The 25,092-nt window shown below is 41.1% G+C and overlaps 1 long non-coding RNA gene across 1 annotated transcript in view; it reads right to left on the bottom strand.

Annotated features, from left to right (window-relative positions):
• Positions 1-23,641, bottom strand: part of LOC118668870 — a 40,805-nt gene extending 17,164 nt beyond the window's left edge. The window contains exon 1 of the long non-coding RNA XR_004971786.1: positions 23,458-23,641. This is a non-coding gene — a long non-coding RNA (uncharacterized LOC118668870). The remainder of the gene's footprint in view (positions 1-23,457) is intronic.
• Positions 23,642-25,092: the final 1,451 nt, after the last annotated feature.

Here is a 25,092-nt window from a genome sequence, read left to right as displayed (position 1 = left end):
ATTCAGGTCCATCCATGTTGGAGCATGTGTCAGTACTTCATTTCTCTTGATGGCTGAATAATATTCCATTATATGGACAGTCCACATTTTGTTTATACATTCACCTGTTGATAGGCATTTGGGCTGTTTCCACTTTTTTGGCTATTATTATAAATAACTAGAGGCATGGTGCATGAACTTTGTGCAAGAGTAGGCCTTCCATCCCCTGGCTGCCGGCACTGGCTTACCTCCGGCACCCAAGAGCCGGGCTTCGCTCCGGCCACCGGCTTCGTCCTGAAGGATGTCTGGAATGATGTCCAGTCTAATTAGCATATTACACTTTTATTATTATAGACTAGAGGCCCGGTGCACAAAAATTTGTGCACTGGCCGAGGCGGGAGGTGACCCTCAGCCCCACTTGTGCCCTCTCACAGTCTGGGACCCCTCGGGAGATAACAACCTGCTGGCTTAGGCCCACTCCCGGGTGGCAGAGGGCAAGCCCAATCCCTAGGTGCCTGCCCCGCAGTCCCTGGTTGGGCTCAGAGCAGGGCCGATTGGGGAATTGGGGTGCCGCCCCCTGTCATGCACAGAGCAGGGCGGATCAGGAGGTTGCGATGCCACCCTCAGTCATGCTGAGGGTAGGGCTGATTGGGGGGTTGGGGCGCCACCCCCTGTCACACTCAAGGCAGGGTCGATGGGGAGGTTGCGGCGCCACCCCCTGTCATGCACAGAGCAGGGCCAATCAGGGGGTTGTGGTGCCACCCCTGTCACTCACAGAGCAGGGCGGATCAGGGGGTTGTGGTGCCACCCTTGTCACATACAGAGCCGGCCGATCAGGGGGTTGGGGCGCTGCCCCCTCTCACGCACAGAGCAGGGCCCATCAGGGGGGTTGGGGATCCGCACCCTGTCACACACAGAGCAGGGCTGATCAGAGGGTTGGGGAGCTCCCCCCTGTCATGCACAGAGCAGGGCCGATCAGGAAGTTGTGATGCCACCCTCAGTCACACTCAGGGTAGGGCCAATTGGGGGGTTGGGGCGCCGCACCCTGTCACACACAGAGCTGCAGGGCGATCAGGGGGTTGGGGAGCTCCCCATATCAGGCACAGAGCAGGGCTGATCAGGGGGTTGGGGCGCCTTCCCCTGTCACGAACAGAGCAGGGCGGATAGGAAGGTTGTGGCCCCACCCCCTGTCACACACAGAGCCGCAGGGCAATCAGGGGGTTTGGGTGCTGCCCCAGTCACGCTGCTCCAGGGGCCAGGAGGCCTCGCGGCTCGGCTGATCTCGGTGCTGGGAGGCATATTACCCTTTTACTATATAGGATAGAGGCCTGGTGCATGGGTGGGGCCGGCTGGTTTGCCCTGAAGGGTGTCCTGGGTCAGGGTGGGGGTCCCCATTGGGGTGCCTGGCCAGCCTAGATGAGGGGATGATGGCTGTTTGCATCTGGTCACACCCCCTTCAGGGTGGGGGTCCCCACTGGGGTGCCTGGCCAGTCTGGGTGAGGGGCTGAGGGCCGTTTTCAGGCTGGCGGGTGACTGAAGCTCCCAACCACTCCTTTTTTCCTTTTTTTTTTTTTTATTCTTGGATTTATGGCTGTCACTGGAGCTGAGAGCCGGCTTTAGCTGTGAGACCTTGCTGCTGAAAGCAGGTTTCTGGCTTTGTTTACTTTCTGTATTTGAAACTTTGTTGTGACTCCAGCTCTGAGTTCCCGGCTGACTGAAAACAAGTTTCTGGGGTTTTGTTTAGCTTCTATATTTGTAACAATGTTTCTTAGCATCTCAGAGCCCAGCAGCGGCAGGTGGGGAATGTTGGAGTCTTCCGTCACTGAAGCAAGCAAGCCTCCTGTTCATGTCAGTAGCCTGGCTGCCGGGCACCATCTTGGCTGGCAGTTAATTTGCATATTGCCCTGATTAGCCAATGGGAAGGGTAGCGGATGTACGGCTAATTACCATGTTTCTCCTTTATTAGATAGGATGTTGCTATAAACATGTGTACAAGTTTCTGTGTAGACACGTGTTTTCATTTCTCTTGGGTAATATACATAGGAGTAGAATTCTGGGGTCATATGGTAACTCTATTGAGGAACTTATTTAACTTATTGAGGAACTGCCAGACTGTTTTCCACCATTTTACAGTTCCACCAGCAGTCAATGATTTGATATTCAAATATTGAACCAATCTCCATAAACCCTGGGATAAACCCAATCTGGTCCTGGTGTATTATTCTTTTCATATATTGCTGGGTTCAATTTGCTAATATTTTGTTAAACATTTTTGCTTCTATGTTTGTGAGGAATATTAATCCATATATTAATCTATAGTTTACTTTTCTTTCTTTCTTTTTGGTACTTTGGTTTTGGTATCACAGTAATGCCAATCTGTAAAATAAGTTGGGAAGTGTTCTCTTCTATTCCCTGTACTTGATTGTTCAAAATTGGTGTTATTTCTTCTTTAAATATTTAGTAGAATTTACAAGTGAAATTATTTGGACCTTGATATATCCTTTCAGAAGGTTTTTAACAAAAATTCAATTTATTTAATAGTTGCAGAACTCTTTAGATGATTTCATCTTGATTGAATTTTGATAGTTTTTGGTTTTAAGGATTTTATTTCATTAAAGTTATTGGATATATGTGTTTAGAATTATTTATTTTCTTACTATCCTTTAATGACTGTAAGTCCTGTAGTGTTATACACTTTTTATCACTAATATCAGTAATTTGTGACATCCCTTTTTTTTCTTTGTCAGTTTTGCTGATAGTTGTATTAATTTTATCAATTTTATTGATATTTTTTAAGAAACAGATTTTGGTTTGATTGATTTTGTTGTTGTTGTTCTAAATTTCATTGATATCTTCTCTTTATTATGTCTTTATTTTTGCTTTCATTGGGTTTATTTTGCTGTAATTTTTCTAGTTTCTCAAGTGTGTAATTTTAGTTTAATTTGAGAACTTTCTTGTTTTTTAATATAAGCAAGGAACTTATAATGCAATGAATTTCTCTGTAAAAATCCTTTTAAGTCATTCTATAGGTTGTTAAGTTAGTTTCATTTTAAAATAGTTTCTAATATCCCTTGGAACTTTTTTTCACCCATATGTTACTTAGAAGTTTAATTCCTGTGTATTTGGAGATTTTCCTATTATCTTTCTATTTTGATTTCTAGTAAATTCCATTTTGCTAAACAATATACTTTATATGACCTCAATTCTTTTAAAACATTTAAGACATTATATGACCCAGGATAGGTTTATCTTGATGAATGCTTGATAAGGACTTGAAAAGAATGTAAACTCTGCTATTATTATTGGGTGGAGTGTTCCATAAATGTTAATTAAATACAGTTGATGGTGTTGTTTAGTTCTATGTTGATTTTATGCCTCCTAGTTCTATCAGTTACTCAGAGAAGATGTTGAAGTTCCTTACTATAATTTTGAGTTTGTGTATTTCTCCTTTCATTTCCATTTATTTTTGTTTTCTGTGTTTTGAAGCTTTTTTTGTTGTTATTAAGTACATATGCATTTAGGATTGGTATGACTTTTTGAGAAATTGACTCTTTTATCATTATACTAGAGGCCTGGTGCACGAAATTCTTGCATAGTAGGGTCCCTAGGTGTGGCCGGTGATCAGAGCTGATCAGGCCTTCCTTCCTGCTGCCGGCCGAGGCCTCCCTTCTCAGGCTGCCGGCTTCCGGCCAGGGCTTTCCTTCATTCTACGCCACCCCCTGGTGGTCAGCACACATTATAGCAAGTGGTAGAACTGGTGTCCCGGTCAAACTCCCATGGGGACACTTTGCATATTAGAGTTTTTTTATATAGATAATGTTGCTCTTAATCTCTAGTAACTTTTTTTGTTTTGAAATCTACTTCACCAACATTATTAAAGCCTCTTCAACTTTTTATTTTATTTATTCATTGATTTGAGAGAGGAAATGAGAGAGAGAAACATTGATTTGTTATTCCACTTATTTATGTACGCATTGGTTGCTTCTCTTATATGCCTTGACCAAAGATCAAACCTATAATCCTGAAGTATCCAGGGACAATGCTCTAACCAAATGAGCTACCCGGCCAGGTTCCAACTTTTCTTATGATGGAAGTTTGCATGGATTATCTTTTCCACCTTTCCAAGTTTAACCCATTATTATCCATTTTATTTCTTTATTCATTATGTATCATGTATATGGTTTTTATATACATTTGTATATTATATATTATTTACCATTATACTACATTATGCTTTTATATTATCATAGATAAAGTGAATAATTTGTATACAACACTTGTTTTTTAATTCATTTTATAATTTCTGTGTTTTAATTAGTGTATTTAGACCACTTACATTTCATGTAATTATTGGCATATTTGTCATTCATTTTCTGTTTATGCCCTCATTTTTTGTTCCTCTTTGTCCCTTTCTTGCCTTCTTTTGAGATTTTCAAATATTTTTTTCAGTGCTCCATTTTAATGCACCTATTAGGCTTTGAATATTCTTTTTGTGCTGTTTCTTTCATAGTTTCTATAAGATTATAATAAACATACTTAACTTTTCACAGTCTTCTTTTAATCAATATTTTACTAACTCAAGTGAAATTTAGAAACATTACTACTAAATAGGTCCCATTGCCCTTCCACTTTTATGTTTTAGTTATTACTATGTCTACACACATTAAAATGCTCCTGAGAATGGAAAAGCACAATAATGGAAATTAAAAATTAAATAGGTGTGCTTACAAGTAGACTGAGCCAAACTGAAAAGAGGATTAGTACACGGAAAGATATATGAGTATAAAGTCTGGATTAAATCATGGGGAGGAAAAATAGTTTAGGAAATACTAAAAAGAGGATAAGGGACATATGGAACCTAGTGGAGAGATGTATCATGCATATAATTAGAGACCCAGGGGAGAGGAGAAAGAGAATGGAGCGGAAGCACTATTTGAAGAAAACTGATGGGGAAAAGTAAATGATCACTATGAACTCCAGGAATGATAACTACAAACAAAAAACACCTATCCACATCATAGTCAAATTGCTGAGAATAAAAATAAAAGAAAAAAATCTTAAAAGCTTGCAAGTAGAAAGATGTAGTACTTTCAAAGGAGTAAATATAGGAACTAATCTAAATGAAAACTCTACATAGTGACAATAAAGTCTCGTGGGTATAAACCGCATGTGAATTAAAACACATTGGAGCAGCAAGACAAAAGCCTGAGGAGGAGGTATTTATGGTGCTCCAATTGCCTGAAATAGATCAATAATATATATAGCAATCGCTAGTGGTAATATATGTGATAAGCTTCTATATCCATGTTGATTTCATATATGTTAAAAATATTTTTAAAATGTATACTTAATAACCTAATAAAGATTAAAAAAAAAGGATTTTTAAATACTTATTTAATGCAAAAGAAAGCGATAAAGTTTGCATAAATGAAAGCAGAAGAGTAGGTATGAATGTATGAATATAAAACAAATAACATGGTAGACATATACTCTAATATATAAGCAATTAAATTAGATGTAAATGGACTAAAAACTCTACTCAAAAGTCAAAGATTATAAGACCATATTAAAAAAAAATAGCAGCAGCAATGAAAATAACATGTGTGGGTTTTTTTGTTTGTTTGTTTGTTTTTACAAGGGAGAGAACTTAAGTATAAGAACAAAGGAATATTAAAAGTAAAAGGATAAAAAATGATATACCATATAATTAACAGAAAAAAAGTTGATGTAGCTAGCTATATGAATAACAACAACAATCAAAAATAAACTGTGAGGCCAAAACCACTACTAGTCAGATATTTCATAATAATAAAAAGGTCATACAGCAGCAAGATATAATAACTTTAAATTTGTAAGCATCTAATAATTAGCCTCAAATTATACAAGGCAAAATTTACAAACCAAATTGAGAAATAAGCAATGCCAACTGTGAGTTGGAAATTTTAACGTATCTCTTTCAGTAACTGATGGAACAAGCAAATAAAAATCAATAAAAACTTACAGAATTTGAATAACATGATTAATAAACATGATCTATTTGATATAGAATTCACATTTTCTAAGGATAATATGGACAATTTTCTTAGGATGCTGAGGCATAAAGCAGGTCTCAACAAATTTCAAAAAAAATGAAATAAAACTGAGTGTGTGTTTGACTAAATTGGAGTTAACTTAAAAATCAATAACAAAAAGATAAGTAGAAAAAGCCCCTAAATGTTAAGAAATTCTATCATGTGCATTCAAAACAAGAGTTTACTCTTTGAAAAGTCTAATGAAAACTGATAAATCCTTAGCAGAACTCATGTATAAAACGGTCAGAAACACAAATTATTAACTTCATTATTAAAAGGGTACTTTATTGTAGCTTCTATAGGCACTAAAAAGAACTTAAAAATAAAGAAAAAGAAATTATGAAAAACTTTATGCCCAAAATTTTTAATTATATGCTAGATAAGTATAACTTATCAAACTGGACTAAAAAGAAATAGAACATCTGAATAGTACTACATATATTTTAAACATTGAGCCTGTAATTTGAAACCTTCCCACAAAGAAGTTCAAAGTCTTCATCAAACTTTAAGGAAGAAAGAACACCAATGTTATACAAACTGTGCCAAAGAATGAAAAAGGGGTAAGCCCTTCCCCACTTGTTTTATGAAGATAGATGCAAAAATAAACAAAGTAGGAGCAAAGTGAAGCCAGTGGTTTGTATAAAAAACCAAGTTGGGTTTAGCCCAAGAATGCAAGGTGAAAGGTTATTTTAACATTCAAAAACTCAATGTAACTTACTACATTAATTATAGTTGAGAAGAAAAATTGAGCAATTATCTCAGTAGATGCAGAAAAAAATTTATAAAACTCAACATACATTGATGAGAATATAAATTTTTAAAAATTGTCAGCAACAAGGGGTAGAAGGAAACTTCCTTAATTTGATAAATAGTACCTAAAAAAAAAACAGCAAACATCATACTTAGTGATAAAATATTAAAAACTTACCCCCTAAGATCAGAAATAAGACAAAGTTATCTGCTATTACTTCTATTCAACGTTTATTAAAGATTTCAGTCAATGTGTGAAGGCAAGTAAATAATATAAATTAAAAAGAGTAGAAATGTCATTATTCACCAATGACATGGTTGTGCTGATATAAAATCTAGAACAATTTGAAGATTAATTATTGCAATTAACATGGATTTAATAAAGTCACTGGAAACAAAATTAATATAGGAAAATCATTTGTACCTCTGTATACTAGCAGCATACAATTAAAAAATAGAAATTTTTATATGGTGCTACTTACAAGCTAACAAATACATCAAATACCTAGGCCTTAAGTATCAAATACCTCTCTTGCTTAACTCTTATACCTCTACATTATTAAAATACAAATATCATAGAGAGAATTTTGAAAGACAAATAAATGGAAGTATATATCATGCCAAGCATTAGGAAATTCAGCCCAGCTGGTGTGGCTTATTGGTTAAGCGTGGACCTATGAACCAGGAGGTCACGTTTGATTCCCCGTCAGCCCACATGCCCGGGTTGCAGGCTTGATCGCCAGTAGGGGTGTGCAAGAGGCAGCTGATTGATGATTCCCTCCCATCTTTGATGTTTCTCTCTCGCGCTCTCCCATCCTTTCTGAAATCAATAGAAATATATTTTTTAAAGAATTAGAAAATTCAATATTGCAGATATCAGTTGTCTCCAAACTATGTCTCATACACACGGAGACCCACATATATACAATCATAGGATTCAGATAAAAGTTACACTACCATGCAGTGGAGCAAGACTGGCCTTTTCAATAAGTTATGCTGTGTAAGTTGAAAACCCACATGAAAATGAAAAGAATCTTGACCTTTACCTAACATTATAGGCAAAAACTAAATTCCAGGTGGATTGCAGCTCTATTATCTGCAAAGAGTCAGATGGTAAATACTTAATGCTTTGAGGGCGATATGGTCTCTCTTGCAATTATTCAACTCTACTGTTGCAGTACAAACATGGCTGTGCTCCAATAAAACTTTATTTACAAAAACAGATGGACAGTCAATGCCATTATATGCATTCTCGAAGAGGTGATATTGACCCCAGGGAGTAAAAATTGGTTCTTAGGTGTGTGTGTGTGTGTGTGTGTGTGTGTGTGTGTGTGTGTGTGTGTGTGTTTGTGAAAAAACCTTATTCTTTTTATGTATAAAGCACAGATATACGTATAGTACATAAACAGATATAAGTACATATGTGGTATTAAAGTTGTACAGTAGCGGGACAGGTTGTGATTAGGGAGAAAAGTGTCAAGTCTCTGGGGATGTGATATTTTAATTATCTAGTACTGCATAACAACATTACCACAAAGTTAGTGGCTTAAAGCAACTTGTGTATTATGTGACCGTTTCTGTGGGCACGGCTTGTCTGGGTCTCCTGGAAGACTGCATCGAGGCATTGGCCAGGGCTGGGTCATCTGAAAACTTGCCTGGAGAAGGATCCCCCTCAAGCTCGCACGGTCATTGGCAGCTTTCAGCTCCTTGCAGGCTTTGGGATTGAGGACTTTGGTTTCTTCCTGGGTGTCATCCAGGGGTTACCCTCAGTTCCTTGCTACATGGCTCTCCTCATTGGGAAGCTCCCAATATGGAAGCTTGCTTCTTCCAAACCAGCAAAGGAAAGTGTCCCCTAGCAAGAGAGCTGTTACAATCTTGGTCACATAAGGAGGGAAGTGACAGTCCAGCTCCTTTGCTGTATTCTATTGTCTAGAACAGCCGTGGGCAAACTACGGCCTGCAGGCCAGATCCGGCTCGTTTTGAAATGAATAAAACTGAAAAAAAAAAAAAAAGACCGTACCCTTTTATGTAATGATGTTTACTTTGAATTTATATTAGTTCATACACACACTCCATCCATGCTTTTGTTCCGGCCCTCCGGTCCAGTTTAAGAACCCATTGTGGCCCTCGAGTCAAAAAGTTTGCCCACCCCTGGTCTAGAAGCAAGACCCATGTCTCTTCTGTATGCAAGGGGAGGGGATTACACAAGGGTGTAAATGCTAGGAGGCAGGGATGAGGGTGATCTCCTTACCATCTGTCTAACACAGGTGATATTGAGGGGGAAAGGGTTGAGAAACAGGGTTCCAGAAGATAGTACAGGAGAATGTTTATGATCTTAGGTAGGCAAAGAGTTCCAAAATAGAACACAAAAAAGCACTAAGTACAATGGGGGAAAAGATAAATCCGACTACATTAACGTTAAGAACTTCTATTCATCAAAAAACACCATTAAGAGGAAAAAAAAAGTCTTTAAAATGCTCAGTGCAGTAATTACGGCTTGCCCTACCTTTACTTGTTTTATTTTTTCATACCACACATTGCCCACTGAGAACACACCATCTGCTCATTTCCCTCCTGCTGCCTCACTGGAATGTGCAGGCTCCAAGGCAGGGCCATTGTTCAACACTAGTCTCCAGTGCAGGGAGGGGTGTCTGGCAGTCAGTAGGTGCTCAATCAATGAATAAATTTATGAATGAATACCTTCTTTTTTGACTACTCTATACTTGAGTCCATTTCACTCGTGCTTGTATTTAGCACACATTTAAAAGAATGCTTACTATGCTAGAAATAGGAATGCACACAGCTAGAAATAGGGACAAAGGAAGAAAACATGGTCATTCCCCCAAAACAGCATACATTCCAGCAGGAGGAAAGAACAGAAGATCAGCGATTACACAGAACGCTCTGAAGGAGGTAGGCAAGATATACTAATAGAGAACCAAGAACAGGCACTTCACTCCTAACTCAGCCTATTTGGGGGTACAGCTGTGGGAAGCTTCCATAAAACGGTAACCCCATGAAGGAAGATACGGAGGCTGGGAGAGAACAGTTCTGGGGTCAGCAAGCAGGGCCCCATGGCAGGAGCCAGTGTGCCCAGGGAAAGACCACAGGAAGCCTGGCTGGAACGACTGGAGGGGGCAGGCAAGGAAGGGCTGAGAAGGGCTCCCTAGGCTCGGTATCAAGCTGCCTAGGTACAAGCATGACCGTCTAATAAAGGATCCAAGTAGAATTAGAGTAAAATTCTTGTGCTGTTGCCTCTGCTAAAGTCAAGCTTGAGGAGAATGAGTCCAGGCAGATTGGTACTAAATCCTCAACGTCCATTTCTGGTGGGGCCTGCTGGGTAGCACTCTCCTTCGAATCACCTCGGGGCCTCTCCAAGTGGATTTCTGCCAACGTAACTCTACTTGGGGAAGGTGAGGTTCAGGGCCTTAAGACGCTGGACCCAATTCTGTGAGCCTGAGAGTTTCCAGAGGCCCATTGATACATCAGCTTCCCAGGCCAGGATTGTGTTTTGATCTCTGAGTCAGTGATGAGCTAAGAATGCCTCTTCTTTATGCAGCAGTTCTATCTATACACCTTGTGTGAATTCTCCTGGCCATTAATTGCTATGGCTTTTTGCTTACTGTACGCATTCCCCTTTCCCAACACTCCTGGGGTTAGTAATGATAATATCACCAGTGTCGAGGACTTGGATTATTACCATGGCTCATTTAATCTTCACAAGAGCCCTATGAAGTAATCACTATTATTATCCCCATTTCCCAGAAGGAGAAACTGAGACTTGGAAGGAAAAGCAACTTAGACACAGCCATGCAGCCGGAAGGTGACACAGTCGCGTACCCTGACATCCTAAGCTTTACCAATTTTGGAAACCACATTTCCCCTTAACCCCTGATTCCTAGAAATCTGAGTGTCTGTCTCTCCCAGCTCTGTCTGGCCTTCCTGGGGAATCTGGTGTGTTCACCAAATGCGTCCTGGGTCTTCCCACCCCAGGGCATCATCTGGCTCTGACTAGCTCTTCTGAATGTGGCCTCCTGTAGACTCAAGATCAGCTTTCCTCGAGATGAGCCTGCTCTCCTTGGACCAATGCTTCCCCGATAGCATCTCCTGCTATTCCTCTGCTGATGTAAAACCTATCACATACTGGCTGAAGGGTAGGCTATGACAGGTGTCATTAACACGCAAAGGGTTTACACTGAATATCATTGATGGTTGCTTGAATCCACAGGTCCAGACCCCTTCACAGGGACCCACAACTGTCCTTCTCTTTCTCTTGATTCTGGTCCACTTCACTAGGGCCTCCCTCCCTTGTCCTAATATGCTACTATCACTAGGTCTACCCCAAAGGAAGTGTCCCTGAGCATGACAGCTGAAGATCCCATGGCATCATATCCCAAGACCTAGAGAGGGCAGGCTGTTTTTCCTCACTTAATTCTAGGGCCCACCTTTCAGGTTCTTATTTTCCAGTCCTATGATTAACCTTTTGCAAGCATGAGTGACAATGAGAAATCAGCTTTCTTTAAGAAAACAACCCCACCCACAGGAACACGGCCATGCCCTTTGGTCCTTAAAATATATTTGAACCCAAAGTTGCAAATCAAAATATTTCCCAAACTCTGACTTGTTTGGTCTTGAAAATACCATCTGTGAGCTATCAATAGTCCAAGCCAAGCCAACACCATTCCTTTTGACTCTTTCCTCCAGCAACAGTGTTGACCAGACCTTCACAGTCTGTCTGTCATCTTCCGGTCTCCTCCAAGGTCTGTGACCAAATGCTTGAAGAGTAACACAGGAAAACATCTCAGAGAACAAGCAGTATTATACCGAGAAAGACAGCCTACTCCAGTAGTGGTGGAAGAGGCATTTTTTTTTCTAAAGGAAATACGTGTTTCTGCAGAGGTGCAACTCTATTCACTCCTCCCCACCTCCACAACTCTCATCCAAGACAACCTGTTAACACTGTTTGGCAGAGACTTAGTTAGGTCTTTGGAAGTCCATTGCCCTTTCTTTGCCTAATCAGAAGGGCTATTGCCCGAGAATGAATCCAAGAACCCACCTCTAGTAACAAAGAAAAATCGCCTGAACATCTGTTCCAGCTTCAACCCTGCATCTCAGGACTTCATAAACCCCAGTACCAATCCTTGGCTTGAGGATCAAGCTGAGAGTGTCTTGGCCTTCTCTTTCAACAGCCTCTGCAAGGAGAAAGCTTCCAAAGCAGATGGTGTAAAAGTGATAGTTGCTAGCATTGCTGCCCTGTTTCCCAGGCTCCACAACAAGCAAGCTCTCCTGTTTTCCAGAGAGAACGAAACTCAGAGAGGTTACGTGGTTTGCTTAAGGCCCCACTAATAATCGGGAGACCCATTGTTTGAACCCGGTCTGATTCCACCCTGCTTATATGTGATCTACAGATGGAAAATGAGGGCCCAGCCTGGGGCCCGGAGCCCTGCAGATTGGTTCCTCCTTCACGGCAGACTCTGGGTACCGTGACATCTTCCTGGTGCAGGCTGAGAAGCCAGTGTCCTTCCACGTTGCAGACATCCAGCTCTGTGATGTGACCTCCGATTCCCTATTGTCAAGGCGAACCGCTGTGTGTGTTCCCTTTGCTCCTCTTGTTGACATTGTTATTTCTGCTGGGGCTGGCTCATCCCCTAGGGCTGGCATCTGCTGCAACGTTCACTCCTGACAGCCAAGTGGGCCCTGTTGTCACTGCAGTTCCTATCAACAGTGTCACTGTGAGTGGAGGCTGCAGGCGTACGTTGCGGGAAGGGATTGGTCAGGGGGAAAGGAGAAAGGAACTCAGTCCAACTCAGTGGACATTGCCAGCCTAACACACTTCTTTCTGTTTCCCTTTCCCAGCAGAGTCCTGCGCATGCCCATGGGTTTTCTTTTCCTTTTAGTTTACCAAACATCCTGGCTATTTGTTTTGGATGAAGAGGTGGAGTCTGACAACGCTTAATAGTATTTCTTAATCAGGCCCATCACCACTGTGTTTAGTAGACACTCCTTTGCATCTGTGGTATTTGGTTGAGTAAGTTCGTAGGCTCCTTTATGTAATTTCCTTGACACAGAGAGAACTTTAAATGAATTCCCATCTTGGTTGAGTTAAATCTCGGAGTACCATATATCATTGCAAACCATCATTGATAATGTTTGAGAGATTGTGGAGAACTAGAGATGGACCACAAAACAGGAGGCTGACAGATACTGGATATTTTTTCATGTAGGCAAGACGTATGGCATGTGGAAATTGCAGACTGATGAAAACGACACCTCTTACCAGCAAAATACTAGAATGGACAAATAAGCAGGCCGTTTCTAAATCACTATGCATAAACATGGGTCCTCAAGAAATGACTAGCTGACTCCCAATAGTCTATCTCCTCTTGGGTCAGGAATCACTATGGGCCTGGCTCCTCCTGTCTTTAGTAAGCCATTCGACAAAGCCTCTCTGGAAAGCTTAGTTAATGAGAGTTGGGCCTTAGCCCATATGGCTGGTTGAGCATCATTCCATGCACCAGGGGGTTTCTGGTTTGATTCCCAAGGGAGAGGATGGGCACATGCCTTGGTTTCCAGTTTGATCCTAGGTAGTGGGCATGCAGGAGGCAGCTGATCGGTGTTTCTCTCTCTCCTTCTCCCTTGCTCACTCTTTAAAAACCAATAAAAAAATATTTTTTAAAAGAAATGTAAGTTGGCGGCTAATAAATTAGGTGAATTTGTAACTGGCTAAACAACTATACCTAAAGAATGTTGATAAAACGTTTTTAATCAGCAACTCAGACAAGAGTATTTATGACATGCTTATCAGATCTGCAAATGATGCCAAACTAGGAGGGTAACTAATCATCTGGATGACAGAATTGGGATTCCAAAGCCTCTGGATAGACTGGAACTTGTGCTAACGCTAGCAATAACAAAGTGAATGGAGGGAGTAAAAAGGTTTTCCATTTAGGTACCGAAAAACAATAATATAAGCACAGAAAGATAATTTCTTGTATTAGATGGGGATGCTTTTGGCTGCAAGTAACAAAAATAACCTGATTCAAGATAGATAAGGTAATTTATCATCTCCAATAACAAAGAAACAGAGGAAAAGTAGCCACAGGTATGAAAGCTTTACTTCTCTGAGATGATTTGGCTAGTGGTTCTCAACCACGAAGGTTTTCCTCCCAGGAGATATTTGACAATGTCTGAAGACATTGAGAGTAATTCAGATATACCCCTGGGAGGGGCAGGAGGCTGTGGATTAAGAGAATGCCTTCCCCAAATCACATAAGAGAGGAGTGGATATTTGAACAAAACTAGAGTTTGTTAGGAAGCAAGAAGGAAAGAGATGAATATTGGATAATCCACCATAAAGACATTAAAAATATCTATTGCTTTGGTTGACTAGGTGCCAAGGTCATTGCTATCCCACAGAAGGTCTTTGTCTGAATTAGAAAAGGCACCCCCTTCCTCAGACTCTTTACTGCCATCTGCTGGAAAATTACAATAAGAAGTATATAAATTATACTTTGTCATAAATAGAGCCCCCTAGAGTTGTGCAGTATGTAACCTTACAATAGTTTAGAACAGGGGTGGCGAGCCTTTTCTCTGCCAAGGGCCATTTGGATGGTTTATAACATTATTCGAGGGCCATACAAAATTATCAACTTAAAAATTAGCCTGCTATATTTGGTCAAACATTTAATCTCCTCACCCCTAATGCCTTGGCAGGACCAGACCAAATGATTCCTAGGGCCTTATATGGCGCTAAGGCCAGATGTTCCCCACTCCTGGTTTAGAAGATCCTTCTGTTGAGTCCAATATGACCCAGCTATGTAAAATGTCAAAGAAGTAGCTTAGGACTTTCCAAACAGGAACTATATGTCCCAAGTAAAGAAAGTAAAAAATCTCGCCGTATTCTATAGTAGTCAGACCACAGCTGGAGTTCTTGGTTAAATTCTTGGTTCCATAGTTAGCGATTTAGAAGTGACTACAGGCAGTTGGACAGAAGGAGGAAGACTCAAGAAGTCATAATATATGAGAGTGTTTTTGTTTTTTTGTTTTTTTAAAAAGGAGCTAGAGATATGAGCATGAAGAAGGAAACACTAGAAGTGAACTAGAGCGCTCTCTGCAAATATCTGATGGGGGTTAGCTGGGAAGAGATCAGGCTGAATCTGTGTTTCCCCAGAGGATGAAATTAGAGCCCAGCGAGTGAAACCATAGAATCATGAGATCTCAGGGCTGGAAGTGACCTTGATTGTCAATTAATCAACGCCCACAAATCACATCTACATTTCTTCTACAGTGCTTCCGAGCAGCCCTCCTACCAGGGCACCGTTAGTCACCCCTAACAGTTTTTTTCATTACATCGCATCGCCCGCGGTGTCCTTTGACTCCCATCCGTCATTCCCAGTCTCCTCAGCTGCTGTCTGATATCAAGTAGGTTTCAGAGAGTTAGACTTGCTTTATAAAGAAGGTTTATCAGGGTTTCCTCTCAAGGGCTTCAAATAGAAGATGGACAAACTTTTGTCAGGATCAGATTCCTCATCTCTCAAAGGAAAGAGTTGAATCTAGGTCCCCGAGTTCTTTGTTAGGATCCTGGTAGAGTATGGCCTTTGGGCTACAGTATTAGGAGTGTGATGCTCAAACAGAACTAACTCCGGTGCTGCCAGTTTTCCCTTCCAATCCCTCGCTCTCCTTGTACACATTTACACAACTTGGTGCTTAAAGGTATCATCATCGATTTAATTAGTCCCCACTGATGAACTTTCAGGTTGTTTCCAATTTTTCATTATTACAAAACACACAGCAATAAACACCTGTATATATAATTAGGGAGCACTTATGTAAATATTTCTAGAGATTAAGTACCCGGGAATGGAATTGCTGAGGGAAAGGGACAGACATTGCAAACGTATTCCCCTTAACAACTTGCATTAGTGTACACTTGCACCCATACCAATACTGGATAATTACACTCTTAATTCTTTCTGTCAAACTGATAATTTGTATTTTAATATGACTTTCTTTATTAGTAAGGTTGAGCATCTTATATTGATTTCTCTGAATTGCTCTTCCTAATCTTTGCCCATTTTTAATGACTTATTAATACTTTTATAAAAGTTTTTTATATATTGTGGATATTGAAGACTTTTTTCTGTTAGCATTTATAGTCTTAAATCTATGTAAGTCTTTTACCGGGCAGAAATTAGCAATAAAGTCATATTTGATAAAATCTGACATTTTTTTGGGTAACTTTAAGGTTTTAAGTTATGCTTAGAAAGATGTTTCAAATGGAAAGATTATGCAATCATAAAAGATTCTGCAATAATTTTATGGTAAGATGTTTTATATTTAATTATTATTAGCCTGAAATGTATATGGTGTCAAGGAACAATAGACACAATATGTTTTTCAAATGAATATCTGCATATTCTGACTCCATTTATTAAAAAACAACAATCCTCCCCCTGTTAATATGATTACAACCTTTTGCATATTTTACATACTTTATTCTTCTTTCTATGTGTATGACCATTCATCTATTTTATACACTTTGTTCTCTTCTATTAATTGTTTTTTTCTATATCTCATACAATTTTCATTACTGTATATTTAGTGTTTTTTAATAGTTCATAAAACAAATACCTTTTATTATAAAATTATAATTGACTTGCCACATTCAAATGTTAAAATCTCATTGGGATTTTTATTGGTGTTAAGTTAAATTAACAGATAAATTTGTAAAGAATTGACATTTTTACACAATTAAATCTATACATTCAAGAACTTGGTTGTGTCTCTCCATTTATTAATCCAAATATTCATCTATATCCTTTAAAAGAATTATGTGATTTTTTCATGTACTATATCTTATACATTTCTTGTCAAATTTGTAACTAGTTATTTTGTAGTTAAGTATGCTCTTTGAATGACTTTCTCTTTTACATTTTATTTTCTAACAGGCTGTTGTTGGTATTTAAGAGCCCTATAACTTTTTTTGTTTTGTTTTGTTTGTTTTTTACAAAGATTTAATCCAATAGTCTCACAGAACTCACTATCTACATATTTGATGGTTGATTCTCTTGGGTATTTCAGTTACTCATATCATCTACAATAATGACAAGTTGTCCCTTTCTATTTACTATATGTAGTTCTTTATTTGGTTTTCTTATCTCATTGTTTTGATTAGAACTTTCAAAACAGTGGTAAGTAATAAATAGCAGTGATGATGAATATCTTTGTCTTGTTATTGATTTTAATGATATTCCTCTAGTATGGATAATGGTTATTGTCATTTTATGCTAAATAATTTTTATGAATTTAATACATTTCTTTATTTTCCCTGGCTTACTGTAAGTTTCTAGCAAGGCCAGAATTTGTAAATTCTCAGATGATATTCTGGCATCTATTAAAATGATCATCATTTTTTTCTTTGATCTATTAATGTAAGTTAATGAATTGTCTAATACTGAACCAACCTTTGATTTCCAAAATGCTTAATCATGGTATTTTTATCTTTTAAAAGTTATATTATTATATCGACATTTCCAATTATTTCTTTAGGATTTTTACACTTTCATAAACTGGTTCATATTGTGGTACTCTCTTTGTCAGCTTTTAGTCAGGATTAAATGAGTCTCATGAAATAGAAATATTTGCCCTTTGGAAATCTGGCCTGAAGTCTTCTGAGTATTAAATATCTTATCACATTTATATTTGTTTCTGTAGTTATTGATATTTTTAGGTCTTCTGTCTTCTTTTGAACCAATTTTGCTGTTTATATTTGTTATGAAAAGTGCCAAATTCTCCTAGATTCAATATTCACAGACATATATTTATACATAATACTAATTTTTAAAAAATTTCCCCAGTACATGTAATTAGATCCACTTTCTTATTTATAAAAGTATAATACAAAGTATTTGTATTCTTTTTTGTTCCTTCCTCTTTTTTTTCTTTCCAGTCTTGAAAGAGATTTGTCTATTTATTTAAATCCTTTCAAAGAAATTCCACAAGATCAGCTATCCCAAGTACTGTGTTCTGAGCATCGCCAGCGGCTTTGTGCAGTACCTGGCACATATTAACCATGCAATCAACATTTATTGACAGGGTAAATCAATAGAGCCTTGTTTTGACTTTCTACATCAATTTTTTTTTTCTTATGCATACATTTCTTTTGATGTTTTGTTGGGGTTTTTTTCTAGTTTCTGAAACAAAACTCCCAGCCAGACTCTTAAAATCTTTTATTTTTAATAAAATTATTAAAACAATTATCTCTGAGTGCAGCTTTGGCTTCACCTCATACGTTTTTATATATTCTATTTTTTGTTATTAATTTTTTATATAGAAAAACATTTTTAATTGTTTTTGTCTTTTTTGTTAATTCTCACCCAAGGATATTTTTCCATTGATTGTTAGAGTGGAGGGAGGGAGGGGCGGAGAGAAAGAGAGAGATCGATGTGAGAGTGACAAATCAATTGATTGTCTCTCACATAAGCCTCAGGGGCCAGGGATCAAGCCTGCAACCCAGGTACATGCCCTTGACTAGGAATCAAACCCGTGACCTTTTGTTGCAATGCTCTAATTACTGAGGTACACTGACCAGGGCTTTAATTGCTTTTAAGTACTTCCATTTTCATAAAACTTTTTGTTTTTGTTTATTATTCCTAGTTTTATTGCACTGTAGTAGGTTTGGGGGATTTATTGGAAATTTGTTTATGTATTTATTATATATACACTAGAGGCCCGGTGCATGAAATTTGTGCACTGGGGGGGGGGGGAGGGGTGGCGGGTCTCTCAGTCTGGCCTGTGCCCTCTCACAGTCTGGGAGCCCTCAGGGGATGTCCAACTGCTGGTTTAGGCCCACTCCCCACAGGGCGTGGGCCTAAGCTGGCAGTTGGACATCCTTAGCACTGCCATGCCTCTGCGCTCTCCAGCAGTGAGCCTGGCTTCTGGCTGAGCAGCACTCCCCCTATGGGAGTGCACTGACCACCAGGGGGCAGCTCCTGCATTGAGCGAATGCCCCCTGGTGGTCAGTGCACATCATAGTGACCAGTCATTCCACCGTTGGGACGAAACTGGCTCTCCAACATCCCCCAAGGGGTCCCAGATTGCGAGAGGGCGCAGGCCAGGTTGAGAGACCCCACCGGTGAATGATCTGGGCCAGGATGCAGGAGGTTGGCCAGCCGGGGAGGGATTGCTGGAGGGCTCCAGGGTGTGTCTGGCCCTTCTCACTCAGACCCAATCAGCCAGACCCAGCAGCAAACTAACCTACCAGTTGGAGCGTCTGCCCACTGGTGGTCAGTGCACATCATAGCGAGCAGCTGAGTGGCCTGAGCATATCATTTACATATTACGTTTTGATTGGTTGAACAGCTGACTGAATGACCAGACACTTAGCATATTAGGCTTTTATTATATAGGATGGGGAATTTTTGTAAATGAGTCACAAGTATCTGAAAATATTTTTTTATGTATTATCTATTGCATACATTAAATCAAACTTACTAACTGTGTTATCTAAGTCCTTTTGAGTGTCTGTCCAATTCTGACAAAGATGTGCTAGAACCTCCCAGTATAATTGTGGTTTCATTAAGTTCTCACAGTCTAGCAGTTTGTACTTTTCTATACCTAACTTTCAATGTATAAAGTTTCATTAATATTATATATTTTCATTCATTATAACTTTAATAACTATAAATTATTTTATTTTTTCCAATCTAGTTTTCTGCCTTGAATTCTACTTACTTTGATAATGATCTTACCATCTTTTTTTGCTTCTATTTTTTCTAATATTCTCTCTCTTTTTTGTACATGCATTTCTTAATATATCTTTATTAATATCACTTTTTTTTACATTTTGTATCAGTTTGGTTTACATGTTTCTCTTAGAGACAGCATAATACTAGATTTGACCTTTTTAGTCAATCTGAAATGTGTTTTTCTTTAAGTAGAGAATTTAACTTAGTCACACTATTGTCACTTTTATGTTTAATCTCATCCCTGACACTTTACCTTCTGATTTGTATTTATTAATATTTCTTATTTTCCCTTTTATAAATTTTACTGTATAAAATTTTGGTTCCTTTTATTTTCCAATAGTTTCAAAGTCCTATGTCCTATTTCTATCCTACATTTGTTATCTCTAAATTTTAACAAATAAAGTATGCATATCAATAAACACTACCTCAAAATAAAGAATTTAATTTGCTTTTTTATTGTTTTCTTCCTACTTCCCAGATATTTATATTTATGTTTTTCTTCTTTTTATAGTCTTTCCATAATACTTGCATTAAATTTTCAAATCCCATTGCTAACACATTATTTGGATTAAACTGTCTCTTATAGCCTCTATCTTCCCTTTACCTGAATTTATTTTTCTCTGACTCATTTTCTGTTTTGTTTCTCTTCAGCCCCTCTGCCCTAATCTTTCAGAAAGGGCATCCAGGTATTTTGACTTCTGTGTTCTAGAAGTGGCTGTCTCTCTCTCATACACATCCATTGGGCAGGTATACATTTCCAGGTCACCATCATTTCCCCTAGGAAAGGTAGGTGAGTGATGTCTGCCAGTCTCCAGGGGTGGGGTCTGCCTGGAGTGGGGACCAAGTTGGACCACACTGAGGAGGACTTTCTTTTAAGGTGAGTGGGCTGAGAACAGAGCAGCAGCCCAGAGTAAAAGGCGTGTGGCTGTAAGGACTCCCGGCCTCATCTCATCCTCACCCGGTATGCAGCCTGGTCCTAGTGGGAACCCAAAGAGAGCACTATGGACAGCAACTGGGCTGAGGCGCTCTGGAGGCCATCAGATTGCTCCCTGCTTATGGTTCCCTGGCCTCCTGCTCAGAGACCTTTGGTGCACGTGTGTCTTCAGCAAAGTTGTTGATGTCAAAAGGATTATGTCAACAGGAAGAAGGAAAGGAGTTGCCACCGTGGGTGTTGAGGGCCTTAGGGGATCTCATCACCCTTTAGATTTCTTTCAATTCTCCATATCTGTGGTGTTCAGAGTTAGCTGGGGCTCTCACACACCCCATTTTATTCTTCATCCTCACTGAGACTTGCTAGGGAACGCACACAAAATGAACCCACCACTCTCACCGTGGGGAAGTGACTCAGTTTCCAGCTCACGTCCTTTCAATTTGCCAACTGAGACTGTTCCACCACCCACCCCTGTTCACTGTCCCTGTTGCCGTAAGTATTGGGTCCTTTCAAGTTTTGTAGGCAAGGCCCCTGCCCTCACTTTCAGGGAATCCTCTTCACTTATAGTGCATGCTCACCTGTGACCTGATCAGCTGTCCCTTCAACCTGACCTTGTCTGCTTCATTTCTTCCAGAAATTTCTACAAAAGCCTTCTCTTCTCATGGCAGCCTCCTCTGTTTGTCAGAGCTGCTCTAGATTTTTTCTAACTCTTGTTCTCTTGGGAGGTAGAATACGTAACTTGCTATCCTGGAACTGCACCATGCAGGTCTGGAAGGAGTGTGGCCGTCAGAGGGAGCCAGGGAGTGGGGACTGGCTGGGAGAATAGGATGTGCAGAGGTAAGCAGCATGAAAGTGCATGGCATGTCGGGGAGAGACAAGGATAGCTGGGCCATCGCCATCATTTGCAGGTTGGAGGGGTGTGTCCTGGGTCAGGGTCAGGGTCAGGAGATGCTGGTAGACAGGGGTCAGACCGTGAAGAGCCAGCATACCATGCCCAGAGTTTGAACTTTGTTCTGCAGACTCTGGGAGTTGTTGAAATGGAAGTGAGGTAATTGAGTATGTGTTTTAGAAACACCATAGTGGTGACAGGGTGGAGGAGGGTGGGTGGTGCTAAGAAACAAGAGGTGAGGAGACAGCGACGACTATACCAGAGGATGCAGGAGCTGCTGAGCACCTGAACGAGGGCCATGCATGGCTCAGGACACTGAGAGGAGGAGACCGGTACCAGGGATAATAGGAAGCTATAGTCACTTGAACTTGAAGACCTATTGGAAAAGAGGGAGGGGGGATAAGGCAGAGGGTAGAGTCAGGGATGACTCAGAGGTTTCTGGTTTGGGCAACTCAGAGGATTAACTTGCGACTCATCAAGATAGAGTATATAGGAGGAGAAGCAGGTTTCGGGGGAAGATAATGAGTTCCGTCTTGAACTTAACTGCTTTTATGGTGCCTGCAAAATGACAAAGTGTTGATGTCAATAGTTTGGGCCAATAATTGGGTCTGGGGCTCAAGAAAGAAGATGCATCTGGGAGTCCGTGTACATGGTAGTTAATGCCAACACGGATGAGGTTGGCCTCAGCGTATGTAGAGGGAGCAAGGCTGGCTTCGTAGACGCGTGACCACACAGGAAGAAAAGCCCTACGCTTGGCTTAATGCACTGCTTCACCATTTAGAATTTCTCAATAATTTTTAAAGGGGGCACCCCACGTTTTTGTTTTGCACCGGGCCCTGCAAATTGCGTGGCAGTTTTTGAGAGTAAGAAGGACAATGACAAAACTCTCTGAAGCTTCAAGCTGAAAGGGCAGGTGGTACAAGAGGTGCCTGCTAAGGCTGGGACAGAGCCCTGTGCCAGGCGGGAGGAGATAGAGGAGAGGTGGGTCGTGGAGGTGAAAGAAGTGAGGGTCCCAGGAGTCCCTTCTTCTGCAGAGGAGTTACTGACAACCTGTGAGGGAATGGAGGCAGCAGCCAGGCTGCACTGTTTGAGGTATAAAAGGACAAGGATGTGTGGACAAGAGTAGACAAACAGACTTCGATTTTGGTGATACAGTATGGAGAAAGAACCAGAATCTGCCCCCTTCCGTCGCCACTGTTATCATTCAAACCCCCATCACCTCTTGTCTGAATAGCTGTAGTAGCCTCCTAACTCATCTCCCTGCTTTGTCCCTGCCCCCGATGGTCATCTGTCCCTGCCCCCGATGGTCACGGCGATTATGCTGAAACTTAATTCAGATCAAGTTACACTCTGCCCAGACCCAGCAAAGGCTTCTCTTCTCAGAAGAGGATCAAGTCTTTGTCGTGGCCTAGGAGACCCTACGGGATCAAGTCCCTGCTCCCCCAACCCCTTTCACTCTCCTCACTCTGCCCCAGCTATGGTCAGCTCCTTGAGTTCTTCTAACATTCTCAGCTTGCCCCAAAGTCTGCACCAGTCAGACCCTCTTCCTGGAATGCTCTTCTACCATGGATGCCCCGACTACCTCCCTTGGGCTCTGCTCAAAGGTCCCCTCTCAATAAGATCATCCCTGGCCAGGCCGCCAGTGCCTTATTCCCCTACCCTACTTTACCTTCATCACAGCCCTTAACATCACCTGACTTTTTGTGTATTTTGTGTTATTTATTTATGTTTGTTGTTTCTCTACTCCTTGGAGAGTAGATGCTTGGCTTTATTCATAGTTTATCTGCTTGGCTGGTCTTGCAGATGAATGGTGGCCCTGGGGACAAGAGGAGCTATACAGACCTGATTTCCCATGCCAAAAATTATGATATGTTGTCTAGTGATGATTCAGGATATGCATTTTTTTGTTTGTCTGTGTATTTACCTTTCTGTTTCACCAAGAGATTTAAGGCAGCTTACAAAGATGCATAAAATTTAGCAAGATGACATAAATTAGAAGCAGGTGAGAAAGAAGAAAAAAAAAACACATGTAAAAGCAGGGTAAAGCCATAAAATGGAGCCAAGGATGGGACTAATACAAAATAAACATACTATAAACTTTGATCCATTTGCAAGGGGTGGGCCACAGATCTGGCTCTCAAACTTCTAGCAGCCAGTGCCAAGATGAAACACGATCAGCTGCGCAGTTCCCAGGATCCTCCAGATGAAAGCCGTCCTCTTGCCGAAGAGAAACACCAGCATTCCTGATGTCCCAGAGAACAGAAAGCAATGTCTCCTCACCCCCTCCCTCAGCCCCACCCCCACCCCGTCCCCCAAGAGGACAAGACAATGAGCGAAGCACTCAGGGGCATCTTTGCAGCAGGCACAGCCGTGAGCTCTGTTCCTTCCGTTCCACAGGCGGCTTAGAGGAGTCTGCCTACTGTGGCATGCAGGTAGTTGGGGGGTGGGGCGTGAGGTTCCATACTCCTCGGGTGTCTGATGATCTGATTGTGTCCAGAGGAGATGCTAGAGCAAATGGGAGGGGGCGGGGGATCATCAGCAGATTCCTCAATAATGCTTTGAAAGATAATGTCTCCAGGCCAGGTTCCGGCAGACGGCGGGGGATCTAGTGACTGGCACCTTGACAGAAGCTAATGAGGGACTCAGTGAAATATACTGCAAATGACAAGCCTGGGAAAATGTTAAAGCAGAGCCAGGCAGACATCAACCCACTTTTATTTTTTGAAAGTGTCAGTAAAGCCTCCTGGGATGCCTAGCTTTGAGCAGTCTCCTTCCTGCTATACCTTCCAAGATAAACCGTTTGTGAAATGAAACCCAAGGTAGCCGCGAGGAGACCGGTGTATGATGATTCACTGCTGTTCAAAGCCAAGGGACAGCTACCAAAAATAATGACTTTGCTGACAGAGTATTTAAATCTTTCTTTCTAGATAGCAGGGTCACCTGTCTCCTGGGCCCAAATGCTGAAATGAAGCTGCCCCCCAAAATCTAGACTGCGATTGATGGGCTTATGGGAAGCAGAGCAGAGATGGGGTGGCCCCTCCCCAACCCCATGCCGCACCCCTGATAAGGATCCCAGTCCCCTCCCTCCTTCCCCTAGGTGTTGAAAGGCTCAGAGATAAGGAAGTGCCCCTCCTCTGCATTCCTTGGAAGGAAGGCACTAGGCAAATAAGAACCAAGGCCTGGGCGAAGAGAGCACCTGGAAGACCTGAATTGTAAGATGGGCTCCAGGCCGGCCAGCCCCTGCACACCCCTCAGGGCCCCAGATGCTGAGAACTAGGCTCTCAGTCCCATGACTGGGCCAAAGAAATGTGGTGGTCATCCTGGATATCGTCTCCAATTTTTTTCTCGACATGGATTAAAACATCCTGTCAAATTCACATTCAGTGACCAAAGTCTAGTGCATCTAGAGCCCTAAGAAATCCCCCATAGCCACCAGCTTTCTGGCCATGCCAGAGCCACCTGTCAATCTCTAACCATCCCCCTCTCCAACTCCTTGTGCATGTCTTTCCTCCCAGCTGGCTCTGCAGAATCACCCCCTATGGAGACTCAGCCTGCCGCCTCTCACTGTACCCTCCAGCTCCCTGGGTCCTCTGGGCTTTGACCTGGCTGCACTCATTCTACTCTCTCCCTGGCTCTTTGAGGTTAGTCATAATAGTCCCTCATGTTAGCAGGGCAGAAGATCTCCTTAGATCTGCCCCACAACCAGGAGGTAGGAGATTGGGAGAT

This window comes from Myotis myotis, unplaced genomic scaffold (genome assembly GCF_014108235.1).
Source record: "Myotis myotis isolate mMyoMyo1 unplaced genomic scaffold, mMyoMyo1.p scaffold_m19_p_14, whole genome shotgun sequence".
Taxonomy (NCBI): domain Eukaryota; kingdom Metazoa; phylum Chordata; class Mammalia; order Chiroptera; family Vespertilionidae; genus Myotis; species Myotis myotis.
Note: the sequence above shows the minus strand (reverse complement) of the source record. Positions and strands in the feature narration are given on the sequence as shown.